A 24,947-nucleotide genomic window follows, 5' to 3' on the forward strand; every position below is an offset into this window, starting at 1 on the left:
AATATACCAACTCCGAGATCGCACTACAGCAGGGAAAAGGCAAACTCCCAAATTCAGGCCAACTGTCTCCCTTCCCCTGGTGAAAATATTGGTGGTGTGGGTTTTCGTTTAACTGCAAGTTCAGTGTTATCATCTCAATCATATAAAATTCTGGTAAGTGGTATTTTGTTATATATATATGGGTTCATGAGTTTTCGGTCATATGGGCTTTCGGTCAAATGAACTTTCAGTCATTTGGTCTCAGTCAAATGGGCTTCAGTCATATGAACTTTCGGTCATACGTAGTGAAGCCATATATATATATATATATATATATATATATATATATATATATATATATATATATATATATATATATATATTTATATATATATATACATATATATGAACTTATTATTTTCTTTTCTTTATCTCCCTTAATTACATCATAGACAACTTCCATTATTATCAGCAATTTGCTTATATCATTTTCCTTTCACATCATAAAATTTCTTTGTATAATTCTTAGATAACTTTCATTGTAAAATTTGCATCATAATTTGATAATTATTTTGAAATAAGCTATTGGCCTTCAAGTCTCTAGCCCCATTTTGTGTCCCTTTCTTCATATATATTTCACCATTGTTCTCAAACATTCTACTTATGACCCTTTGGTATACCATTCATTCACTATCCTTAAAAGCATTGCTCTATGTTCATTTGCAAATGTCTTATAAAACCCATAAACAATACCATCCACCCCAGATGCTGTATCTATTTTAATATCTCCAGACTACATCTAATTCTGCTTATGATGTGTTGCTATCCATCAGATCCCTTTCCAAGTATATCAGAGGTTGAATCTTCCAATGGCTTATTTGCAGATTACCATCTGTTTATTTAGCATGCATTCTCTGGATATAATTTTCTACTAAACCCATACTTTTGTAATTCATTCTATGTGCATTCTTTTGTTTAACTTTTAGATGATGTACTGTTACTTCTTTTTAAATTTTACTTTCCAATAATCCCTGACATTCAGAAACATGCTTATCATGATCATGTAAGAGCTACCATGAAGATGATTGAAGTTAATCATAGGTTCATAGGTTCATAGGTAGGTACTAGGCTATCGGAACAAGGTCCTATGTAAACCTAGCCAGCAAGGTTCCATAGCTTATGCCACCCAAGAAAGTTATTTTCCTGTGCCACTGTCCAGCAGAAACACAGAAGTGATCCCCGGGGTGTATTTCCTATTTCCCATCTACTCATCAAGATTTTTCCTTGAAGCAGAGGAATATGTAAGAATGCAGGAAAGGTAAGAGCGGGAGTGGAGCAGGTGAGGAAAGATATACTGTTTTGGAGGGACAGGTGCCCATTTTTAAGAGGGGTACATGAAGTAGGATTTAATGGAAGCCAGGGGATGGAAAGAGGGTAGAGGTATGGAAGCAGGAGTATTTGAACCAACAAAACACAAAGACTAATGGGGAGGTGCTGTTATAAAGTGGGGTTCACAATGGATATAGTGACATAAAGACAGAAGTATAAGTGGCATGGGAAGGAATGGATACCAAACAGGACATGGAGGTAACACACAAGGAATAAGTACATTAGGATAGTCGATAGGATGGATACCACTCTCCTGATTTTGCTGGCTGGACTAGGCCAGTCACTATAGTGACTGCCATTCCCACTAAGCCATTCCTCAGGTGGTGGAAACTGCACTGGCAGGCAGTGATGTAACTCTGTAAGCTGCACAAGAACCCTTTCCAGGCAACCAGAATGGACATCACACCACCAGTTCATGAACATCCACATCACTTCTTCCATCTCCCACCAGGAGATACATTTTAACCCTTTGGCAGCATCATTAGAGGGGAACATGAGCACTCCCCTCTTTCGAGTGTCTGTCAGAGGCCACTGGGGATGTCCCCAGGTCATCCCATTCATTGCTTAACCATCAGTAGACATAGAGGCAGACCTAGATAGTATGCTGGAAGGATTTGGCCAAGTCCAATGATGGGGTGAGAGCCGGTACAATGCCAGAGTTACAGTCATGGCAGATGATGCAAAAATGATAAAATAAATGGATAGAAATACAAACTGTACCAAATATACACTTGTATAAAAACATAGCAATAAAGAAAGACAAGAGAAAAAAAATTACTACTCTGACTGCTTTTGATAGTCTGTCCTACAGATGCCTACTGTTGTATTGTACAGCTGGTAAGTATGCTACTATCCCAGAGCTCATGCTGTTAACTGTATAAACTAAAATGTACCTACTGGATAATGTACATGCAGGTGTGTGGTGGCAGTATACTAATGGCTAATGGTCGGGGGGGGGGGGATTCTAGTTATACCAGCCGGATGGTGGTGTTGGATATACTATGTCATGGTGGGTGGATACAGGTGTTGCCTGTGAGCATGTTATATGGGAGAAACTAAAAGACCTGCCAGGTGAAGTTTCCCTCTTATCAAGGGCATGTTGGGCTGCATAAAAAATGCCAGTGTGATATATCAAAGGCAGACAAGCAATTGTTACTAACAAAGACAGCTATTAGCAGGTGTTTGTCATCCACCATAATGTATTTTGTAAGCATCAGGAAACAGATCAGGGATATAGCACAAATTAATAACATTATGTAAAGAAGAATTGGTACCAGCATGGGCATAGGATGAAACAATGTAACGTCAATATACTGATATGCACTGTTCCTGCCCATCCACCTGACCTGTGGGAATCTTCACAGTGCATGAAAATGCTTGTATGTAAGGCATCATGAGGTAGTCTGCCCAAGGTATGTTAACCATAATTTTTCTAAAGCACTGTCTTATAAAGGAAAAGCTTCACTGGACTGTGGCTTTTGGTGAACAGTTCATCATTATGTTAGATAATGATTATGTTTTTTTCACGCATACTATATTATCTCGTTTCATCACCATGGATATGGGTCTGCCTGATGTTGGGGAACTGTCTGGGCAGCCAAATCACAGCACAGTCGGGGGTCACAATGTCAGTAATAGGCTCTGGTAATGTGATGCCCACATCCACATCACCTTCCATGGACACAGCTTTTGTGCCTGTGCAATCCACCCCATGAACCCAGGATCCCACACAAGAGCAATATAATGGCAGCCAATTATCCAATGTCCTTATCTTCAGTAGCAGGGTCATCCTTGGTTGCCGCCAATTCCATTTAGTGAAAGGATGTCCTCAGGGTCTGACATGATAGTGTTGAGAATACCATGTGTACTGTGGTCTCCTAAGATAAGTGTCTCTATGACCATTACTCAGCTTTTGTGCAGGGCCATACTACAAGGACAAAGATCAACACAGCCATAGCTGACCTGCTCCAGTTAGTATGTCGGCTGAGCAATGAATTGTGAGAGTGCCTAGGCCAGATGTGCACCATAATGGATAGGTGGTGTAAGGAGTCTGTACACTACAGATGTTGCTATGCAGCTAGTCAAAGCAGTGTTCCCCAAAAGGATGGTCCACCTCTTCCTCCAGCAGGGACCTAATATGGGAGGAGGAGGGAATGGACTAGGATCTGTAGAGCCACCACCTTCACAACATTGTCTAGTATTGATGGCACCATGGGGCATTGTGAACACAGATGCAGATACATGTGCATCTATGCTCATGAAGCATTCCAGCTTCTGTGCATGCTGTAGATTACACCTGTGACCTTTTCAGAAGATACACTTACAGATGAGGATATGCACAGTTAGTGCATTCATCTCATGTGTGAACCCTAGACCAGCCCATTACATCACAGCACAGTGCTGCACTATCTGCTGAAGCTCTGTCCATCCTTGGCCAGTCTCTCCACCTCCTCACACTCAGCTGCCCTTGCCTCACAGACACTCACACATAGAGTCAACACTCACCTACTGACACTTGTCCCTGTGACCCTTTGTATTCGATGAAATCTATACACTGACCTCAGCACTTTGCTATATGGCTAGCATGTGTCTGATGCACTGTGTATCCAGACAATGCATGGTATACAGCAGCCTGGGAATAGTGCTGTAGGCATCATGTTTACTGTTATATGTTATGCTTATTTTGGACCATAGTTATGACCTTCTTAACCAGTGCTTTCTGCACCCACCTCCTCACATCCCCTGACCTCACATCCCCTGATGTTGATCCTCATCAGTCACATTCTCAACTGCTAACTTGACTTCCATCTCCTAAATGTCTCTGACTGCTGTAATTGTTTGCATATCAACATGTTGTGTAATATTGCACATACACTGCAAAGATTTTACTGCATGTTCTAGGATCATACTGCAATGTACCACCAAAGACATCTAGACATTGGAAGTGGCTCTTTAGCAATTCAAACACATGCTTGACTCTTGCATATTGCACATGTTCTCTGACACGGTCTGAGGGTTTCTAAATGATGTCACTAGCCATGACTCTAGGGCATATACAGCACTGCCAAAAAGACAGACGTGGAAAATCTTCCCTCACAAAACAATGATATAAGTTCAATGTGTGCCAGATGTGACACTTGTGGTCACTGCCTGGGTGGCTTGCTGGCGCATTGCAGACCACTAGCAGTTGATGGACTGTAACTCCGTATATGCAATACTGTAAATATGGTGGAGATGAAGGGGTAGCTGCCCTGGATGCAAGCTTTTGGGGTGCAGAATCATCAACTGCCAGTGAGCATGAATGCAGAACTAGTATTCATTTGCAAAACCATAACACTGCAATGTCATAAATTAATGCTAATATTGCAGAAAACATTTTTTAGTTCAACTTTAAGAGTTTGTTTGAGAAGAGTGTTTTTTTTTTTTTTTTTTTTTTTTTGGCTGCTCAAGGTGCCAGATGAGATAGCCACAGCTCTGGACAGACTGTTTTTTTTTTCCAACAAACATCAAATTTTCACACATGACATAGGCAATTTTACATTTATACAAATGAAAAAACAAAGATGATACCACCTTAATTGCAAACAGTATATCACAGACACCACTGAAACAAGTGTAGTTGCAAAACATTATACATCACTTATAATCTATCCAGTCACGGTCAGTTAAGCATTATATGGCTCATTCAAATCCTGCCTCTTAAACCTCATTCCTGCTCTGCATATATTGTTCCCACAATTCCCATTTTTCCTATGTAGTTTGCTCCCTCCCTTTTCTAAAGATGCCAGTTCCAGTTGTTTTATCTCTGTTACTATAGTCACTACTTCTAGTACAGTTGGTTTAGACTTTGATTTCCATTTTCTAGTAACTGCTTTTTTGGCAGCCACCATAATTAGACTCAGCAAGGCTTCACTATGTCTAGGCAATTATGATTCTGTATCATAACTTAAAAAAAAATCATCTCCCAAGTCAATCCAATCTGCTCACCCAGCATCTCCGACAGAGCGGTCTACAGGGAATCCCTAAAGTCTGCCAGCTCATTATACTCCCAAAAAATATGTTCCCAGCCACCTCTTTCTTGCCCATCACATCTCCCAACACGTGCTATCCACCTGATTCTTTGGAATCTACTTGGGTATAAAAATACCTTTGTAAACACTTCCATGTGAACAGCCGAAATCTTCTAGACTTTGCTGCATATACTGTTGTCCCTGCTCTCCAGGAGGACACTTTAATTACAATGTCTGTATAGTCAATGGATATCATTACCTCAATGAACCAAGCTATATCATAAAATGTCCACATGATATTGCCTCTCCTCTGTGGTATGTGAGAGCCACACATGCTCCTCCACATGCCATAGCATGGCATCAAGGAACTGGTATAGTATCCTTGAGGCAGATGCATAGAATACATCCATTTTGTCCACCTTCGGTTGATGAAAACTATCTATAACTAATATTCTCAATGTCACACAAAACTTGGAATCCACAGGAATGGGTACTGTATGCATCCAATGAGCCTGCAATATGAGGGAGACTCATCTTGACCAACTCCTGTGTTGTCCTTCTTTCCTCCTGGTAGTAGCCCACTATTTCTGTGGCATAGAGGGCACAGTATGTCAGGCAAAGATGTATGACTCAGCAGCACTCAGGTAAAGATGTGCATGTCATTGACTACTGATAGTGACAACAGCTATTGCATATACATAATGATTAATATGGCAGCTATCCTTTCATATTTTCATGGTATCTCTCTCTCCCCTAACCCTATAATTTTATGTGTTCAGTAACTCTGGCGGTAAAGTCAGTCCATGCCAGATCTATACATTTCTGAATAATTTCTCCATATTGTTTACCCTTATTTGTAAGCACCATTGCCCTTATTTTAATAATTAATGTATCTCATTTCCATGTCCTTATAACATCTATCATTTGCATATTATGCAGGCCACAGCATTTCTAAGCTGGTTACAGTCTCATTCAGTGTGTCTCTGATTCACTCCACCCCCACCCCACACACACACACACACACACACACACACACACACACACACACACACACACACACACACACACACACACTCATACACACTTGGCACATGGCTGCTTTTCACTCAGAATCAGCTACTATAACACAACAAAATGTTTCTGAATCCCAGGGCATGATTTCTGACTCACTTTGACCTTAACATTCTGTCTCCATATATATAATATTTTTTTTCCTCTTTCTTCTCTGAATTTCTATCTGTATGTCCTTACCTTCCTGAGTAAGCACATTTGTAACATTAGTCAAATTATAACCTAAATCTGTATATTTCTTTCTTATCTCTGTAAAGTCTTTCTTCATTGTACATATCTCAAGCTAACCAGCCTTTTGACACTATCCCCCTTATTGACATTAATGAAAAAGTCGACAAGCTTAATGCAGACTCATGCACAGTCTGCTGGACTGCAAATTGACTATCCAACAGATCCCCTCTTTGAATGTAAATGTTTAACTATTGGGGTACCACAGGGATTGGTTCTGGGCCCTCTCCTGTTTGGCATTTATTTTGCATACATTCAGGCCAATATCCCAGATGTGTGTTTGACCAGGTCTGTTGATGACTGCAATCTGTGCACTGTTGTCTGCTCATCCACTAATACAATACACTTCCAGCATGGGCTGGAATACTCAGATATACATAGCATCAGAAATGGTTCAAACTAGATGAAAAAAGTGCAACCCAGTAATGTTTGGCAGAAAGGTTGCTCCTGCCTCATATGTTATAAATGGTACTCTTCTTCAGATACAGCCGTAAGAGACATAGGTACGTATGGATAAGTCACTCTCATTTGATTTTCATTTTTCTTGCACAGCCAGGAATCCTTCTATCCAGCCCTGTCAATTTCCAAGGGAATACCTTCAAGATCCAAAGAAGTCATTCTACAACTATCTGACCCATCATGGAATACATACAAGTCCAAATCTGTCACTCAACTGGAAAGGCCCCAAAGATTTCTAACCAGTAAACTTAAATGTCTTAAATCCTTCAACTACCCCAAACGATTAGCATGACTCTCCTTTTACTCAGTAGCTCACATGTCGCTACAAGGTGACGTGTGACTCGCTTTTCAAATCTTGTAAGACCCAGTGCTTTTTTACCTCCTGTTTTTTACAAAACCCATGGTTTTACAAATATCCTCACTAAGGACCTAAATCTACACCAACAAATAAACAAGACTCTCAGGAGAGATAGGTTTGCAACTAAATGCATTTCTAGCCTATGGAATAAATTACCACTACAGGTCTAACAAAGTACTAATAGCAACTGAATACTGGATAGAAACAAAAACTAAAAACCAAAAAATAATATCTGCTGCGTTTTTCCATTTTTTTTTTTTTATTTTTTATTTGTTGGTTTCTAACAAAGTACTACTTTGACTACCTTTAAGTCTAGTCTTGATGACTAGATGGGTAGATAAAGTTACACCAGGGTTATCATGTATACCTCTGCTCAATTTGGGAGGTGAACATTATTAAATGCTTGAAAGGGGAGGCACGAACCTCTAAATTTGTCTGCTTAAAGGTGTTTATGGCTAGGAATCTTATGGTCCCTCTGATCACTTATCTATCATATTTCTTTGCTCATGTACCATCAAATACTTGCTTCCCACTCATGCCACCATTTACTTGAAGATTTATAATACTATCTCAGATTTAAATGTTTTTTACAAACTTCATTCTACTTCCTGCTTTAAACAAATCGTTCCATTCAGCCACTGCATCCATTTACTTTGATTTATTTGGTTGGTCTTTGTTGATCAGGTTAGTGCCATTAGATCAGTGCCCTCTTTTCAGGTGAGACCAAAGTAGTATGCATATCAACGAGGAGATATCTGGCCTAAGCACTGGAAAATGTCCACTAATCTTTTTTTGTTAAGTGTTATGAGATCTTTTACATCTATCTGAGCTACCAACTCAGACAGATGGGATTTCTATTTAATGTATGATCCTTTAGATGTAATTATAGTGCACAACTTCCCCTATATTCTCCCTGTATTGCAATATGATCAGAGCTTCTTGGCCTTTTGGCTAAGATCAAAAATCTACACTTTTTCTTAGGTCAGTGGTATATACCGTATAATTGACTTCTGTTGATTTGTTACCTTGTCTACATCTTAATTTTCTCTTTCTCCAAACATAAAAAGTTCCTGTCATATAAATGTTTTACATCTACACTAACTTTTCCTTTCCTATTTCTGAAAGCCTTATTAAAATCTCCCAACCATGTAATACTCATTTGCATCAAGAAATTAATGTTTAACTTTAAAACGGCACCCTTCTCCTAAACAGAATGAATTAAGCATACAGACACACAGCTTGCAACTTTCCCTTTACTCAGTCTATCACCTGTTACACAATGTTCAGGCCATTCCACAACTGGATATATTAAATTACTTATTTTCCTATTTCTCCTGAGAAATCTTTTTCCCCTTTTGACCATATTACTTTGCAACAAACACAAGCACCTGCACGTACGGATGTGCACGGACCAAACCAACCAAGGCAATGAATAAAAAACCAAAAAGGTCCAGCATAAATGGGTTGAAAACTAAATAGTTTATTTAGGTGGCTTCAAAAAAACAAAGAGCACACCGGTTTTGGCAACAGCCTTCCTCAGTGCTTTAACAGAAGTAAAAATGCCTAATCCTTAAATAGATAACATCATTAGCATTCACAAATATTATTGGTTGGATTAAACATTATGACAACTCATTCAGACTAGGTTTAAACAAACCCCCTAGCCTGATAATCCAACCTGATTCCTTATTGTTTAGTATAGTGTGCCAACCAACTTTAGAAAAATTCCGACCCTGAACTCTGTCAATGACAGTAAATGTAAACCTGGCTGTTTTGTGAATCAAGGTGTGCTTAAACAAAGCATTAGTGGCTCTCCTGTTCCTAATCTCACCGAGGTGTTCGGATATCCGAAGCCTCAATGTTCTAGACATTTGTCCAACATAAAATGCCGAAAAGGAACAGGTAGCCAAATAAACAATCCATTCTGAACTACAATTACCAAAACACAAAATGTCATAGACCTTGGGAGTATTAGAGTTGGTTAAAGTACTATTTTTAAATATGTGGGGATATGCGGAACCATGTCCACAAGGTACACATCCCTTAACCTTATTCCCAAATATAGTAGACTGTTGAAGTGAGGGTGGAACCTTGGGTTTGTAATGGCTAAAATGGGACCCTAAAGTGGGTCCCCTATGGAACGAAAATGAACATGTGGAAGAGAGAATTTCATTGAGCTTGACATTAGCTTTTAGAATGTCCCAATGTTGATTAATAACCCGTTTAAAAGTTTGAAAATTCCGGCCAAAAGTTGTTACCAATCGAATGGGCTGTTGTCCATCTCTGTCGACATCAGACTTTTTATATTGTAGTAGGTTTGATCTGGATTGTTGTCTAACAAAATCCCTAGCCTGACAGATATTGCTATCCTTGTATACCCTCTGGATAAAGCGGTTATGCAGATCTTGTTCATACCGGGCATAAGTGTCCTGTGCAGAATAAATGCAATGCATTCTCAAAAATTGTGACTTGGGTATATTGCAGATGATGTGTGGCGGGTGATGACTACCAGCATTTAGTAATGTGGTGTAATGAGGATATTTGCAAAAAACCTCAGTTTTTTAAGGTATGGTCTAAATCCCTAATAACAGTCACATCTAAGAAAGTGATGGTATCTTTATCGGCACTCAAAATAAATTGTATGCCCCATTTGTTCTGGTTAAGGTGGTCCACAAATTCCTGTAAAAAAACATGTCCCCCCTCCACACCATCCAGCAATCATCCAAGTAGCATCGCCAGATGTCAATTTTTCCAAGAAATAAATTATGTGAATCATCATAAATAAGCTGATGTTCAATATAGCCCATGAACAGATCTGAATAAATGGGGGCAAAGGATGCCCCCCATAGCCGTACCCTTTACTTGCCAAAAGCATTTACCAAAAAAGTAAAAAACATTTTTGGTCAACACGTGTTCAGTTAAACACACCAAAAATGTGTTGAATCCAGGGGGATATATGTTAGTCTGATCCAACCAAAACTGCAAGGCCTCAAGCCCAGCCCAGTGTGGAATATTGGTATATAATGAGGACATATCCAAAGTACACATTAGCCATTCAGGCTCTAATTGCATGTTGTCAATAATTTGTAAAAAATGTGTAGTGTCCTGAATTGTGGCATGAATAAGAGGCAACAGAGGCTGTAGACATTTCATCAAAAAGGTTGACAATGGTTCAGTCAATGAACCACGGCCAGAGACTATGGGTCTCCCCAGGGGGTTGGACAAATTCTTGTGGATTTTGGTTAAAGATACAAATATTGTGACTGAGGGTCAGAATCTGTTAAATGATAAACAGTTTTCTTGTTGATAATTCCCTCGTCCAAAGCAAGATTGAGAAAATTATCAATCTCTTTTTTGAACTGCAATGTAGGATCTAATGGCATACCCATGTAGAATTGTCCATCCCCCAATTGTCTCACCGCCTCAGCCAAATATTTATCCCAGTCCATAATCACTATTGCCCCTCCCTTGTCCGCTGATGATATTACCAAATCTTGTTGAGCCATCAACTTCTGCATTGCTTGTTTTTCCAACATGGTTAGATCATAATTAATGCTCAGCATAAGGGATTTGTTGAAATGTAAATCTTTTAACACACAATCCTTGAAAATGCCCACATATTTATCAACCGGTGGAATAAAGTTAGACCTGTGAAACTGAAAATCGGTAGATCTTTGGGTATTATCAATATCCCAAAAAAACAGTCTTAGATTCAATAGTCGACAAAAATTCAAAACATCATTAACCAATGAATTTTTATACACAAAAAAACCCTGCACAAAGTTCAAACCTCTGTTTAGTAACTTTAATTCACTATCTGAAAGAACATAACTAGAAATGTTATGTACATTGTTCTTTGAGCTAATTGGGGTATTATTAGGTCCAACAACTTTTGCAAATTGTTTAGTTGCCTTATGTTTCCTCCCACCCCTGCGTCTGCCCCCCCAGAAGGGTCACTACTAGTGCATCTTTTAGCAAAGGGAGACTCAGAAAGAGGGGTGAAATCAATATCGGTGGCTAAAGAAGACATCCCCTGAAGTGCCACTGGGTCCATTATGGCTCTTTTTGAGTATTGAACGTGGTCTTTTTCTATTTGGCTCCGATTTCTTCCTATCGGAATCAGCAAATCTGACATTTTTCTGTTGAGCCCCAAAGGGTTTGCCCCTTTCATAATCCATCACATCTCTGTTAAACTTGTGTAGCTTCTTATTTTTCAGTTGTTGTTCAAGGACCAACAAGTCCTTGGTTAACTGATTAAAATATTTGGTGAAAAAAGACTCACCCTCACACTGTTTCACCTCCTCATAACTAGAATGTACTTCAACACAAAATTTGTCAATGGTCCTTTCATAGTGAGGAATGAGAGTATCCACAAACATCATTGAGGCATTATGTTGGGCCTGAGCCCAATCATCCAAGACTATATCATCCATCATACTAACCCATGGTTGTATTCTAACCCGGAGCCCACGAGGGGAAATCCCTCGAACCTTATAGGCCATGAATAACTTAAGATGCCACACGTTAGTCCTCAGAAATTTCATACTCTTAGTTAATTTAACAAAAATATCAGCATAAATGTCCTCAGGATTCAAAGAACCCAAAGTATTTCCTTCCATACTGTTAGGCCCAAGTCCAAAGGCTATTAAATCATCACGGTCTGCTGATAGACCTTGTAGAAGTTTGGAAAAATCCATACTAAGTATTAATAATTCCCAAACCCTATGAAAAATAGAGGTCCAAAATAGCAGTTAACAAGCTATGATGTTCATCCCCACAAAATAAATGGGCCCAAATACACAGAAAAGCACAAATATGTATTGGTTTGTGGACCACTAAAACTTCCCAGCCAAATATAAACAGTCAACATAAATAATATAAGTAATTCTGTTCAAATAATAACCCTAGTATAGAAAAGACCTACATCTAAGAAAAGGTCATAATGTCAAACAACTGATTAGCATAGAGATGTGGGCAAACGTGTATATATGTGAATATTGTTAACAAAAACCTATGGATTATTAAAATAAGGCATACATATACTATCATCACAAATGCTTATAGGTCAATACCAAATATGTTAGAAAAATGACAAAAAGATCCCAAAAAGTTTAAACAAATAAAAAGGCCAGTACAATCCATAAGTTGCAATCAGTGGAGAATACAAAGAATATCAGGAAATGTGGATCTCTGTAGATAGGAAGTCCCAGTCCAAAATTCAACAGCTGTCATGGGATAATAGTCCCAGAATATTCAAAAACCTCAAACCAGTGGAAATATATGTATGAACCATGCTATCATTAAGCTCACCTCCATATGTATAATTCCCAAACCCCAGGAAAATTCAAACCCCACCCACATGCACTGGCAGCAATTATAATAATTACAAATGCAAGATAATATAGTCACCCTCAGTCAATGCCTTCGATGTGGTTCGAATCAAATTCAAAACACCTTAAAGCCGAAAAGATGTTTTGCCACACCCATTCCTAAGCATAGAAAGCCCACAAAAGGATCCACTGAACAAACTTCAGCTAGTGTTGAAACTAGACAGGAATGCCCAAAGAGTAGGAACAAATATAAATATAAATCCACAATTCAGCTTGTCTCCGTATGTCAGAATAGGGAGCAATGTCTTGTTTTACCAAACACTCAACAAATGGATCAATAAAGTCTATTCCTTGGACTGATGAACTAAGATGATAACACCATATTGAGATCACACAACTCAGCCCAGTTGTGTTGAGTGCATGCGTAATCTTAACATAAATGGTGAAAAGTCAGTAAAACACCCCATATATCCACCTCTCACAAACATATATAATCGTTGATTTCACATAAATAGGTAAAGATGATGTTATAAACCAACTTCAACCATCACAGTTACATTTAGCCCACAGTTCCAGCAATGGAAAAACAAATGGCAATAGACCCAGGCACCCGCACCTGCAGATAAGCCCAGACCAACCGAAAATAATTATAAAAAATATTTATTATTCCTGTTCTTTGTAGTTGCTATGAAAGATCTAGTAATTGCTGTCCTTGAAACCCCAAAGGAACAGAACTCAATATGACTCCACCATTTGGCTCGCCTCCGTATTCTCAAATAAAAAGTTTCATTGTATCAAGCTACACACTCAGCTCAATACTACGAGTAAATTTGTTCCTTTAGTAGGTGAAAAGAACACAGGCCCCCAATACACAAAAGACCCAAGTTGAATTCCAGTCTGCCGTTCGGCTCATCTCCATATCACCACATAAAAAATGGCATTGTATAAGGATAAGCAACTCAGCCCTAGTTTCACAAAAGCATCCGTTTCCTACATTGACACTGGAAGTGCAATTAAACCCTCGACCTGTATCACAGATATATCCGTTTCTTTGCTGGATAAGGCAAAAGATGTTTGACACCAGCCCCAAATATATTTCAATCCACCACTCGGCTCACCCACATATCACCGCACAAGATATGGCGTTGTTTGAAATCAAACCACTCGGCCCCAGTTCACCAAAAACATGTTTCTTGGATTGAAAAATCAAAGTGTAATAAAACACACCAAACCTCAGCCGTTTCAAATCAGATGTCCAGAATGCAAATAGCAACCATGCATAAATGTTGGCACATATAAATGAATGCAAAGATGATGAGACAAAATCTTCTTCAGCCACCAAATCGAGTTTAACCCCTGGTTCCAACAGCGGGAGAAACCAAGTAACAGTAAACACAAGCACCCGCACATACGGATGTGCACGGATCAAACCAACCAAGGCAATGAATAAAAAACCAAAAAGGTCCAGCACAAATGGGTTGAAAATTAAATAGTTTATTTAGGTGGCTTCAAAAAAACAAATAGCATACCGGTTTCAGCAACAGCCTTCCTCAGTGCTTTAACACAACTAAAAATGCCTGATCCTGGGGCCAGTGTCAAACATCTTTTGCCTTATCCAGCAAAAGAATGTATACATCTGTGATACTGGTCGAGTGTTTAATTGCACTTCCAATGTCAATGTAGGAAACGGATGCTTTTGTGAAACTGGGGCTGAGTTGCTTGTCCTTATACAATGCCATTTTTTTATGTGGTGATATGGAGATGAGCCAAACGGTGGATTGAAATTCAACTTGGGTCTCTTATGTATTGGGGGCCTGTGTTCTTTTCACTTACTAAAGGAACAGATTTACTTGTGGTATTGAGCTGAGTGTGTAGCTCACTATGATGAAACTTTTTATTTGAGAATACGAAGGCGAGTCGAACAGCAGTTTCGTATTCACTTCTTTTTTACATTTTTCTAACATATTTGGTATTGATCTACAAGCATTTGTGATTGTGATGATACCTAAGATACATAAGCATTTGTCAGTTCCACCCATGCATCCCATAGTCTTGGGTAAAGGATGGGTTACTGAACCTCTATCTATTTTTATTAAGAAGAATCTACATCCACTCCTATCTAATTGTGAGACTGTGCTAAGAGATTCTAAGGTTTTTCTTAAAACTCTTAGGATGAAATGGATGAATATAGATACCAACCATTGTTGTTTCTTGGGAACAACAGATATAGAATCATTATTCACGGTGATTCCGAATGAATGGGGAATAGAGACCGTAAGGGAACTACTTCACAGTGTAGACTATAACAAGAACAAATGTGACCTCATTTGTGCTTTGTTGGATATAGTACTGACCAATAATGTTTTCTTATTTCAACAACAGAAATACTTACAGAAGGTTGGTGTGGCTATGGGCACAGCTTGTGCGAATAGCTACACCAACCTTTCCTTGGTTCAATGGGAACGCACACATGTTAACCAATAGGACATATGGCAGGTATATCAAGTGGTATGTCAGGTTTGTGGATGATATTTTTTTGTTGTGGAATGGTACAGAGGTAGAACTAAATGCATTTTTCAGTTACCTCAATAATACCTCTCAATTTCTTAGATTTACCTCTCAATATTCCATGATTGAAATTGCCTTTCTTGACGTCAAAGTAAGAAAAGATTAGTTAAACCAGATTAGAACTGGTTTGTTTAGGAAACATGTTAGAAAAAAGATGTTCCTACATAACACCAGTATGCACCCGAACCACACCAAGATCAACATCATCAAAGGCCAAGTATACAGGATTATGAGACTGTTTAATGATGATGATGAACTACAAATAGCCCTGGACCAACTTAAATCTGAGTTTTTAAACAGGGGCTATGATGCTAGAACTATAGATAGATACATTCTAGATGGTTGGAGCAATAGGGCGGGTAGATGTATGCACACTACAACTCGAGCAAGCAGGCAAGTCAATGATCGCGATGAGGTAAGGCATATACATACAGACACAGATACACTTAGGATGCCACTCACTTTTGCAAGCAACATAAGTGTAGTATGTGATATAGTAACCAAAAATTGGGGTATTCTATCTACGATTGACAACCTACAGGGTATAATTGGGTACTAAGCCAAGTTTCACTTTTAGGAACAATAGAACATTGAGAAATGAACTATGTTATAGTAATGCCGCAACCAATACTGTCAGTAGATCAGATAGATTGGGCACATACATGTGTCGAAATTGTGGAGCATGTAAACACATACACAATGGCAGGACTTTTACACATCCCTCGAAGAAATTCAGTCATAACAGTAATCTCTACGCTGATTGTTCCACATCAAACGTGGTCTACTTCGCCTACTGTGTAGTATGCTACAGCTTCTACATAGGTAAGACCAATAGACGCCTGAAGGACAGGATCCTGGAACATTATAGGGATATTAGGAACTGTAAGGAGAATAGTGTGATTGCTATGCACAACATGAATACAGGACCTGAACATATTTTTAAATATCTGGTTTTACAAATATTGTCTGAGAAATTAAGGTGGGGTAATTTATCTAATGACACAGAAGCTGCTGAGCAGAGATGGATTATTAGATTTAATGCAGACAAGCCCCCAGGGTTGAATCAAATGGTGTCACTTAAACCTTTTTTAAAAGCTCAGCCTTTGAAACATTGATTCTCTTGAATTTTTAGATTTGTAATATGTTACAATACATTTTCTATATATTTTTTACATTGTATTTTAGATTGTCTGATTATTTCTATATATATATATAGTAGCATTTTATATTTCACATAAACATTTTTAATGTATGTAACTATATAAGCTGGATGCACTGGTATTGCATATTTATGTATATTTTTTATATATATGTATACATATATATATATATATATATATATATATATATGGATATATAGTTTTGTTGCTAGGATTATCAGATTTTTATTATATATATTTATACACCATACAAGGTTATACACATTTCTTATTTATCTTAGCTATAATTTCTTTAGTGTATGGTCTCTTTAATTGCATAACTGTGCTAATATGTACTGATGCACTAATTGTTATGTCCTTATTGGGTACAACTGAAATTTTGAAACATCATGTAACTAACTTCCAGTATTTAATGAATTATGGGATTTTTAACTGTTGTCTGATGAAGGGGTAGATCACTGAAAGCGCTTACCACTGTTTTGTAAGGATTTATTCTTTGTAACTTTGTTTTGATTCTTACTTTATTTTTGTAATAAATTTCCCAGCTGTGGTACTATCAGTGCTCTTACTTTAATTTGCAAAGGTTGTTGGACCTAATAATACCCCAATAAGCTCAAAGAACAATGTACATAACATTTCTAGTTATGTTCTTTCAGAAAGTGAATTGAAGTTACTAAACAGAGGTTTGAATTTTGTGCCGGATTTTTTTGTGTATGAAAATTCATTGGTTAATGATGTTTTGAATTTTTGTCGACTATTGAATCTAAGACTGTTTTTCTGGGATAATGATAATACCCAAAGATCTACTGATTTTCAGTTTAACAGGTCTAACTTTATTCCTCCGGTTGATAAATATGTGGGGATTTTCAAGGAATGTGTGTTAAAAGATTTACATTTCAACAAATCCCTTATGCCCAACATTAATTATAATCTAACCATGTCATTACAGCAAGCAATGCACCAGTTGATGGCTCAACAAAATTTGGTAATATTACCAGCAGACAAGGGAGGGGCAATAGTGATTATGGACTGGGATAAATATTTGGCTGAGGCGGAGAGACAATTGGGGGATGGACAATTCTATGTGAGTATGCCATTAGATCCTACATTACAGTTCAAAAAAGAGATTGATAATTTGCTCAATCTTGCTTTGGACGAGGGTACTATCAACAAGAAAACTGTTTATCATTTAACAGTTTCTGACCCTCAATCACAATATTTGTATCTTTTACCCAAAAATCCACAAGAAATTTCCCACCCTCTGGGGAGACCCATAGTCTCTGGCCGTGGTTCATTGACTGAACCATTGTCGGCCTTTTTGAAGAAATATCTACAGCCTCTGATGCCTCTTGTTCATGCCAGAATTCAGGACACTACAACTTTTTTACAAATTATTGACAACATGCAGTTAGAGCCTGAATAGCTAATGTATACTTTGGATGTGTCCTCATTATATACCAATATTCCACACTGGGCTGGGTTTGAGGCCTTGCAGTTTTGGTTGGATCAGGCTAACATATATCCCCCTGGATTCAACATGTTTTTAGTGTGTTTAACTGAATACGTGTTGACCAAAAATGTTTTTGGCAAGTAAAGGGTACGGCTATGGGGGCATCCTTTGCCCCCATTTATGCAGATCTGTTCATGGGCTATATTGAACATCAGCTTATTTATGATGATTCACATAATTTATTTCTTGGAGAAATTGACATCTGGTGATGCTACTTGGATGATTGCTGGATGGTGTGGAGGGGGGACATGTTTTTTTTACAGGAATTTGTGGAATACCTTAACCAGAACAAATGGGGCATGCAATTTATTTTGAGTGCTGATAAAGATACCATCACTTTCTTAGATGTGACTGTTATTAGGGATTTAGACCATACCCTAAAAACTGAGTTTTTTCACAAATATCCTCATTACAACACATTACTATATGCTGGTAGTCATCACCCCCCACACATCATCTGGAATATACCTAAGTCACAATTTTTGAGAATGTGTCACATTTGTTCTACACAGGACACTTATGCCCGGTATGAACAAGCTCTTCATAACCACTTTATCCAGAGGAGATACAAGGATAGCAATGTCTGTCGGGCTAGAGATTTTGTTAGACAACAATCCAGACCAAACCTACTGCAATATAAACAGTCTGATGTCGACAGAGATGGACAACAGCCCATTTGATTGGTAACAACTTTTGGCCAGAATTTTCAAACCTTTAAATGGGTTATTAGTCAACATTGGAACATCCTAAAAGCTAATGTTAAGCTCAATGAAATTCTCTCTTCCACATTTCATTTTCTTTTCGTAGGGGACCCACTTTAGGGTCCCATTTTAGCCATTACAAATGCAAGATTCCACCCTCACTTCAACAGTGTACTATATTTGGGAATAAGGTTAAGGGATGTGTACCTTGTGGACATTGTTCCGCATGTCCTCACATATTTAAAACTAGTACTTCCACCAGCTCTAATACTCCCAAGGTCTATGACATTTTGTGTTTTGGGAATTGTAGTTCAGAATGGATAGTTTATTTAGCTACCTGTTCCTGTTCGGCGTTTTATGTTGAACAAACGTCTAGAACATTGAGGCTTCGGATATCCGAACACCTCGGTGAGATCAGGAACAGGAGAGCCACTAATGCTTTGTTTAAGCACACCTTGGTTCACAAAACAGCCAGGTTTACATTTATTGTCATTGACAGGGTCAGGGTCGAAATTTTTCTAAAGGTGGTTGGCACACTATACTAAACAATAAGGAATCAGGATGGATTATCAGGCTAGGGTGTTTGTTTAAACCTAGTCTGAATGAGTTGTCATAATGTTTAATCCAACCAATAATATCTGAGAATGCTAATGATGTTATCTATTTAAGGATCAGGCATTTTTAGTTTTGTTAAAGCACTGAGGAAGGCTGTTGCCGAAACCGATATGCTGTTTGTTTTTATGAAGCCACCTAAATAAACTATTTAGTTTTCAACCCATTTGTGCTGGACCTTTTTGGTTTTTTATTCATATTACTTTGTACCTTGTTGTTACCTCTGTTTCTTCACCTCTTTTGTCACCATTAAACAAGCATCCACTAACTCTAAAACATCAAAATTAATTGTTTTAAACCATTTTGCTACCAATACAAATCACATGTGACTTTATGTTGCTGATATCCACCCAGCACATGTTTAGCCTCTCAATCCCTTTTTAAATGTTCTTCTAATGCTCCTTCTGTTATCTCAAACTCAAAATTTTTACAATGGATACTTTAAACTCTTCTTTGGGGCAGAGAGCTTAAAAATTGTTCAGTAGGATCAGTAGTCTTTTCTGGCAACAAATACAAATAAATATGAAAAAAAAAATCCTCTACACTTGCCCACCTTTCACATCTACCAAAAATGTTTCATATTTATTTTTGTTGAAATTGTACAAATAAAACATCTGTCTCTTTTCACATCTTCTCGCATTTGTTCCTTATGTATTAGACAACAAAATTGCAGTGTCACTTATCATTTGTATCTCCAATATTTGTGCCACCATCAGATACTTGGCATTTGCCTTCAGACTCTATCTCCCCCTTTCCCTCTGTATTTTTCAAGCTTACAATCAAACCAGATGTTCCTGTTTTCCATATAACTTGCAGTTTGGTTTACATGAAGGGTTAAAAATCTTCATTCCCCACATTGCTCATAACTGTACATTTTGCGCTGCTGAATCGAATGCTCCTCATTTCCACAAAATGACAGGCTGTGGGGTGCTTTGTACGTCAAAAGGTTGTTCTGAACCCAAAGATGTTATCACATTTTATAAATGCACCACTTGATTATTTTCAACTTTTAAGCTCACAAAACCTTCCCATCCCCATTCCATAATCTCATTGGATCAAACATGTTCCTTACCCCAGGATTCAGAAACAATTAGTGCACTGCATTACACAAAATATACAATGAGCAATGACTAACAGGTGGGGCTGACTTAGAGGCATACACAGTGCAATTGCACTGCCTGGGAAAATAGTACGGTGTGCATAAACAACTGTATAATGAAAGGCAAATGAACAATATATGGAAATTAGAGTAACTGTGAATGCAAATGAGAGTAAACAAAATGGCTACATGATTCAAAGCCATAAAAATGTTCAACTAGCTTATTGGGGCAGTGAATTTGTACACCATCATTTCCAAGTGAATATAGAAAACGGCTGTGCTAAGATGCTTAGAATAGCACTGTATTAACACAACAGTAGTTGTTAGGAGCCTTTCTCACTGTCAAACAGCCATGCTGCAAGATGTGATATACCTGCTATGCTATGTTTTCACAGGTCATGCCCCCACAGTAATCCATATGAGAGAGTAAAAACAGATCTGGTTTGTAATCCATCCATCTATATAGACCTGTGGGCCCCCAGGCAATGGCAAAGTGCGCCCCTCTTGCACACATCTGCAGCCTGACCCATTCAGCATGAGTGCTTTCCACCCTTCTCTGTGTATGTCAAATAAACTCCTGAAGCAGGGGGTACTCCTTTCATTACATTCCTCCTTTGCCATCCAGCATGATTACTCCAGCAATGCTTTCAATTCAGCAGTACAACAAGTTGACTGAAGACAGAAGAAACTGCTGTCTGTGTTGTTTCAGTCCCCCTCACCAACACCTGCGCTGTCAGACCTGCTGTCTTTAGGCTACCATTGAGCAAGCCCTTCCCCAATGTTGTAAAGATATCCATTCTGCATCCCCACCTGCTAATGGTATGTGCCCTTTTGTCATTGCTGTTGCAGACAATTTTAGTGTGTGTGTAACACTCTAATAATCTCAATGAAAGTATTTGCTGTCTCTGCCCTTGTAGTATTAATAGCTTAGTGAACATCATGATGGCAAATGTGGCTTATTTAAACTATTAATATCAATATAGTGCAGCAGTTATTCTAATGAGGTAATTTCCCTGAAATGTTTCTGAGCTGCATGAATAATGCATTGGAATTTCAGCTCTACATTGCACTACACAGCCTGTGCACATACATGATACTCCAAGTTATAATCCGCACTTGACTTGGCAGCTCTTTTACAACCCTGCACCCAGGTGATTTTGAAAAAAAAAACTGCAAACTCCCTATAGAGGTGCAATGGTACTCAGGTTATGTGGTTAGCAGAGTACTGTCATAGTCGTGCTCAGAGTATATGTTGGTAGAGTCTCACTACCATGAGTGAAAGGCACGCAGCTGCCACTCTCAAAGACTATCCATGTCTTTTGTTGTCACTTTGGCATCAGACTCATGCTGTCAATCGATGCACATCGCATGACTTCCACAATGTGAGTTGCAGAAGCTCAGCTGAGATCGTTACTCCTGGTTTCAACCTGGCAAGTGGCTTTGGCTCCTGAAGGCCAAAATCTGGAAGAGCTCCTGCATGGTGCAACAGTGCAGTGAAAATTTTTCTTCACCTGCTGCATCTACAACACTGGGAGTGGCTGTTGGCGGACTCCTATGATGGCCCACAGTACAAGGCTGATGCCTGGCAACTTGATTGCAGAGCGATGAGTGATGTCTCGGGTATTGCCCACTCTGGTGAGCAGGGATGGCATCAGTACAATGACCTGAAGAGGCACCACCCTGACCTTCTTTCCCAATGGGAAGAAGAAGTTAGGGAGACAAAGCCTGAGTACTACAGTAAGTATGAGTCTCTGTGATAGATCTTACAGAATTAGGACTTACAGTACAGTTGAAGCTTTTTGTGATGTCTATAGCTTTGCTCATACCTCTCACCCTCTATGTGGAAGAAATATGGACAGACCCAAAAATAATCGGAGTACAAAGGCTGTGAAGGACTACCAGCAAGATCCCCTTGACTGGCAGTTCATCTTCACATGATGGGTAATATCAGATATCTACATGGCCTCAAACCATAGGGCCACCAGTAACTGGGGGCCAGCCAAGAGGGCAGTCACCAGTAGCTGGGGCCAGCCAAGAGGGCAGTCACAGAGATGACTGATTTCTGGTAGGGTTCACCTCTATTGCAGCTTGGTGGGCAGTCCTCACCCCACCCCATCCCTCTATCATGACATTCCATTTCCTTGCATATTACATACCCTTCCCAGTTTGGTACCCACTCCTTCCCATCATCATCTGTTCACTCTTTGTCTTTCTAAATACTTCCTTTATACCCCCACCTTTTGTACCACACCTCCCCTGTTAGTCTTTGTGTTATATGCTGCCTTCGTACCCTCATCATCCCCCTGCTACCTCTTTCTTCTCTACCCTTCATCACTAAATATAAAAAAGGGTACATGTCCCTCCAAACAAAAAGTTATTTTTCTATTTCTTTCTTTGTGTTCCTCTGCTTGCTCTTCCCTTATTCTGACTGTCCTACCACCCCATTTTCTTCCCATTTATACAATAAACATAGTAGGCACTTTTCTGTGCAGCCCTTCAGCTGTCAGCTGTACCTTTGCTGTTCAAGAATGATGCTTTGATGTACATCATCAGGGGTATACTACTTGCCTATAATAGATCCTGATCATCTGACCTGTAATAGCACGGTCCATATTGGTGTGTGATGACTGCCAGTTTTTGGATATGAGCAGCTTAGTTATACAACACTAACACTAGCAGGACTATTCTATGTTGCTGCTCACATACACTTAATCCTCCTTGGGTCACATCACTACATTTTGATCTTTCTATCACAGAGTCGTCATGTTAATGTTTTTTTTTTTTTTTTTTTTCCTGAATCATGACCTTAATGCCTTCAGTGTTCAGGAAAGGAGTCATGAACTGCAGAAACAAGGTCTTTCTGTTCTTGATAGTCTTATTTCATGACCTTGTATTAATTCCACAGCTTATGTTCTTTTTTCAGTTCAGACTTTCATCATTTATAAATGCAATATCTAAAAGCAGTTCATTGCTCAAATGAATCAACGACTAAATGTCTTTCACATGGAAACCTAAAGTAGTCACAATGTTGATCAATACAAACAACTGGTCAATAGCAGTACCATACATTTTGTAAATATTTTCCACTGGCCACTATCTCTGTTGGCTTGCTATTTGCCTGGATATTTCTCTGATCACAGTTTTTCCAGGTACATCATTTATGATTTTCCACAGATCTGAAGTGACCTCTGCAGGATATATCAAAGTTCCTGCAGCTGCAACTTCTTGGTGTTGTGTTTCGGTGCTGAACTCATGTCTTACTCTGACTCTCCACCTTTCTCTGTAACAGGGCAGCCACGTTTCCAATGACAAGGATTGTGAAACACAAGGAGAGGAAACCTTTCCATTTTCTGGAGCAAACATAGCCAAATCAGTTTCTTCTTCAACTTGCCCACTCCAGGATTTACTGCTCTCTCTCTTTGTGCATACAGCTCATTCATGATGCAGATCAACACCTCATCTGGCAGAACTTTGCTTAACACACAATTTCCGCAACATCATCTTCCTTATAGATAACATATACAGCTTCATTTTCCACTGGCAATATCTCTTTCTGCATCCTCACTCTCCAACATAGACTCCATCTTAGTTATTCTGTCTTTCTAGTAGCAACCCTATGATGCCCCTGACAACAGAGTTAGAGAATTTCTCTGTCGGCCTGTGAAAATTTCCTCTAATCAGTATGAATGCCACCTTAGGTGTTCCATGAAAAAAGGCCATGGCCTAATGGGATTAATCTGGTCAACAAAACATAAATAAGAATAAAATATCTGGGTTCAGTACTCAACCACTACTTAAGTAATGCATCCATTGTTGCAAGAACAAACAAAGACATCCAGCTTCACCTTTCAAATCAGTAAAATATCTAATATCATATTTAGTGAGTGCAAGCTAGAGAAAAGAATGATTCGGGTTCATTTCTGATCTGAGAGCTTAAGCAGTTACAGTTTTGGAGAATGGTTATAAGAAATAATAATAACTATGGAAACAGAAGTGCAGTGGTTAAGGTTGCTGTGCAGTCACACAGTATTTGGGCTACCAATTCACTTCTCTGTTGGGGTGCCTTCTTCATGTCTTACCCTCCCTGTAGCCATGTGCGATTTTGTAGGTTGTTCCAAGTTTCCTCCCACATTTGAAAGATGTGATAAAAGTGAACTGACAATCTTCCAAATTTGCATATAGATATTTGCACAACCTATAATAGGTTGGGACCCCATTCATACATTTTTACCAAGCCCCATTACAAAAGAACTAAATTAGAAAATGGCAAACTTGAATTATAAAAACAGTGGTATGCAACGGTCAGGTTATCATATTTTCTAATAAGTGCATACAGTATGTGTGTGTGTGTGTGTGTGTGTGTGTGTGTGTGTGTGTGTGCGTGTGTGTGTGTGTGTGTGTGTGTGTGTGTGTGTGTTTGTGTATACATGTATGTATCTCTCTCTCTCTATATAGATATAGATATATATATAT

Source organism: Protopterus annectens, chromosome 13.part0 (assembly GCF_019279795.1).
Source record: "Protopterus annectens isolate FY-2018-M chromosome 13.part0, PAN1.0, whole genome shotgun sequence".
NCBI lineage: Eukaryota > Metazoa > Chordata > Ceratodontiformes > Protopteridae > Protopterus > Protopterus annectens.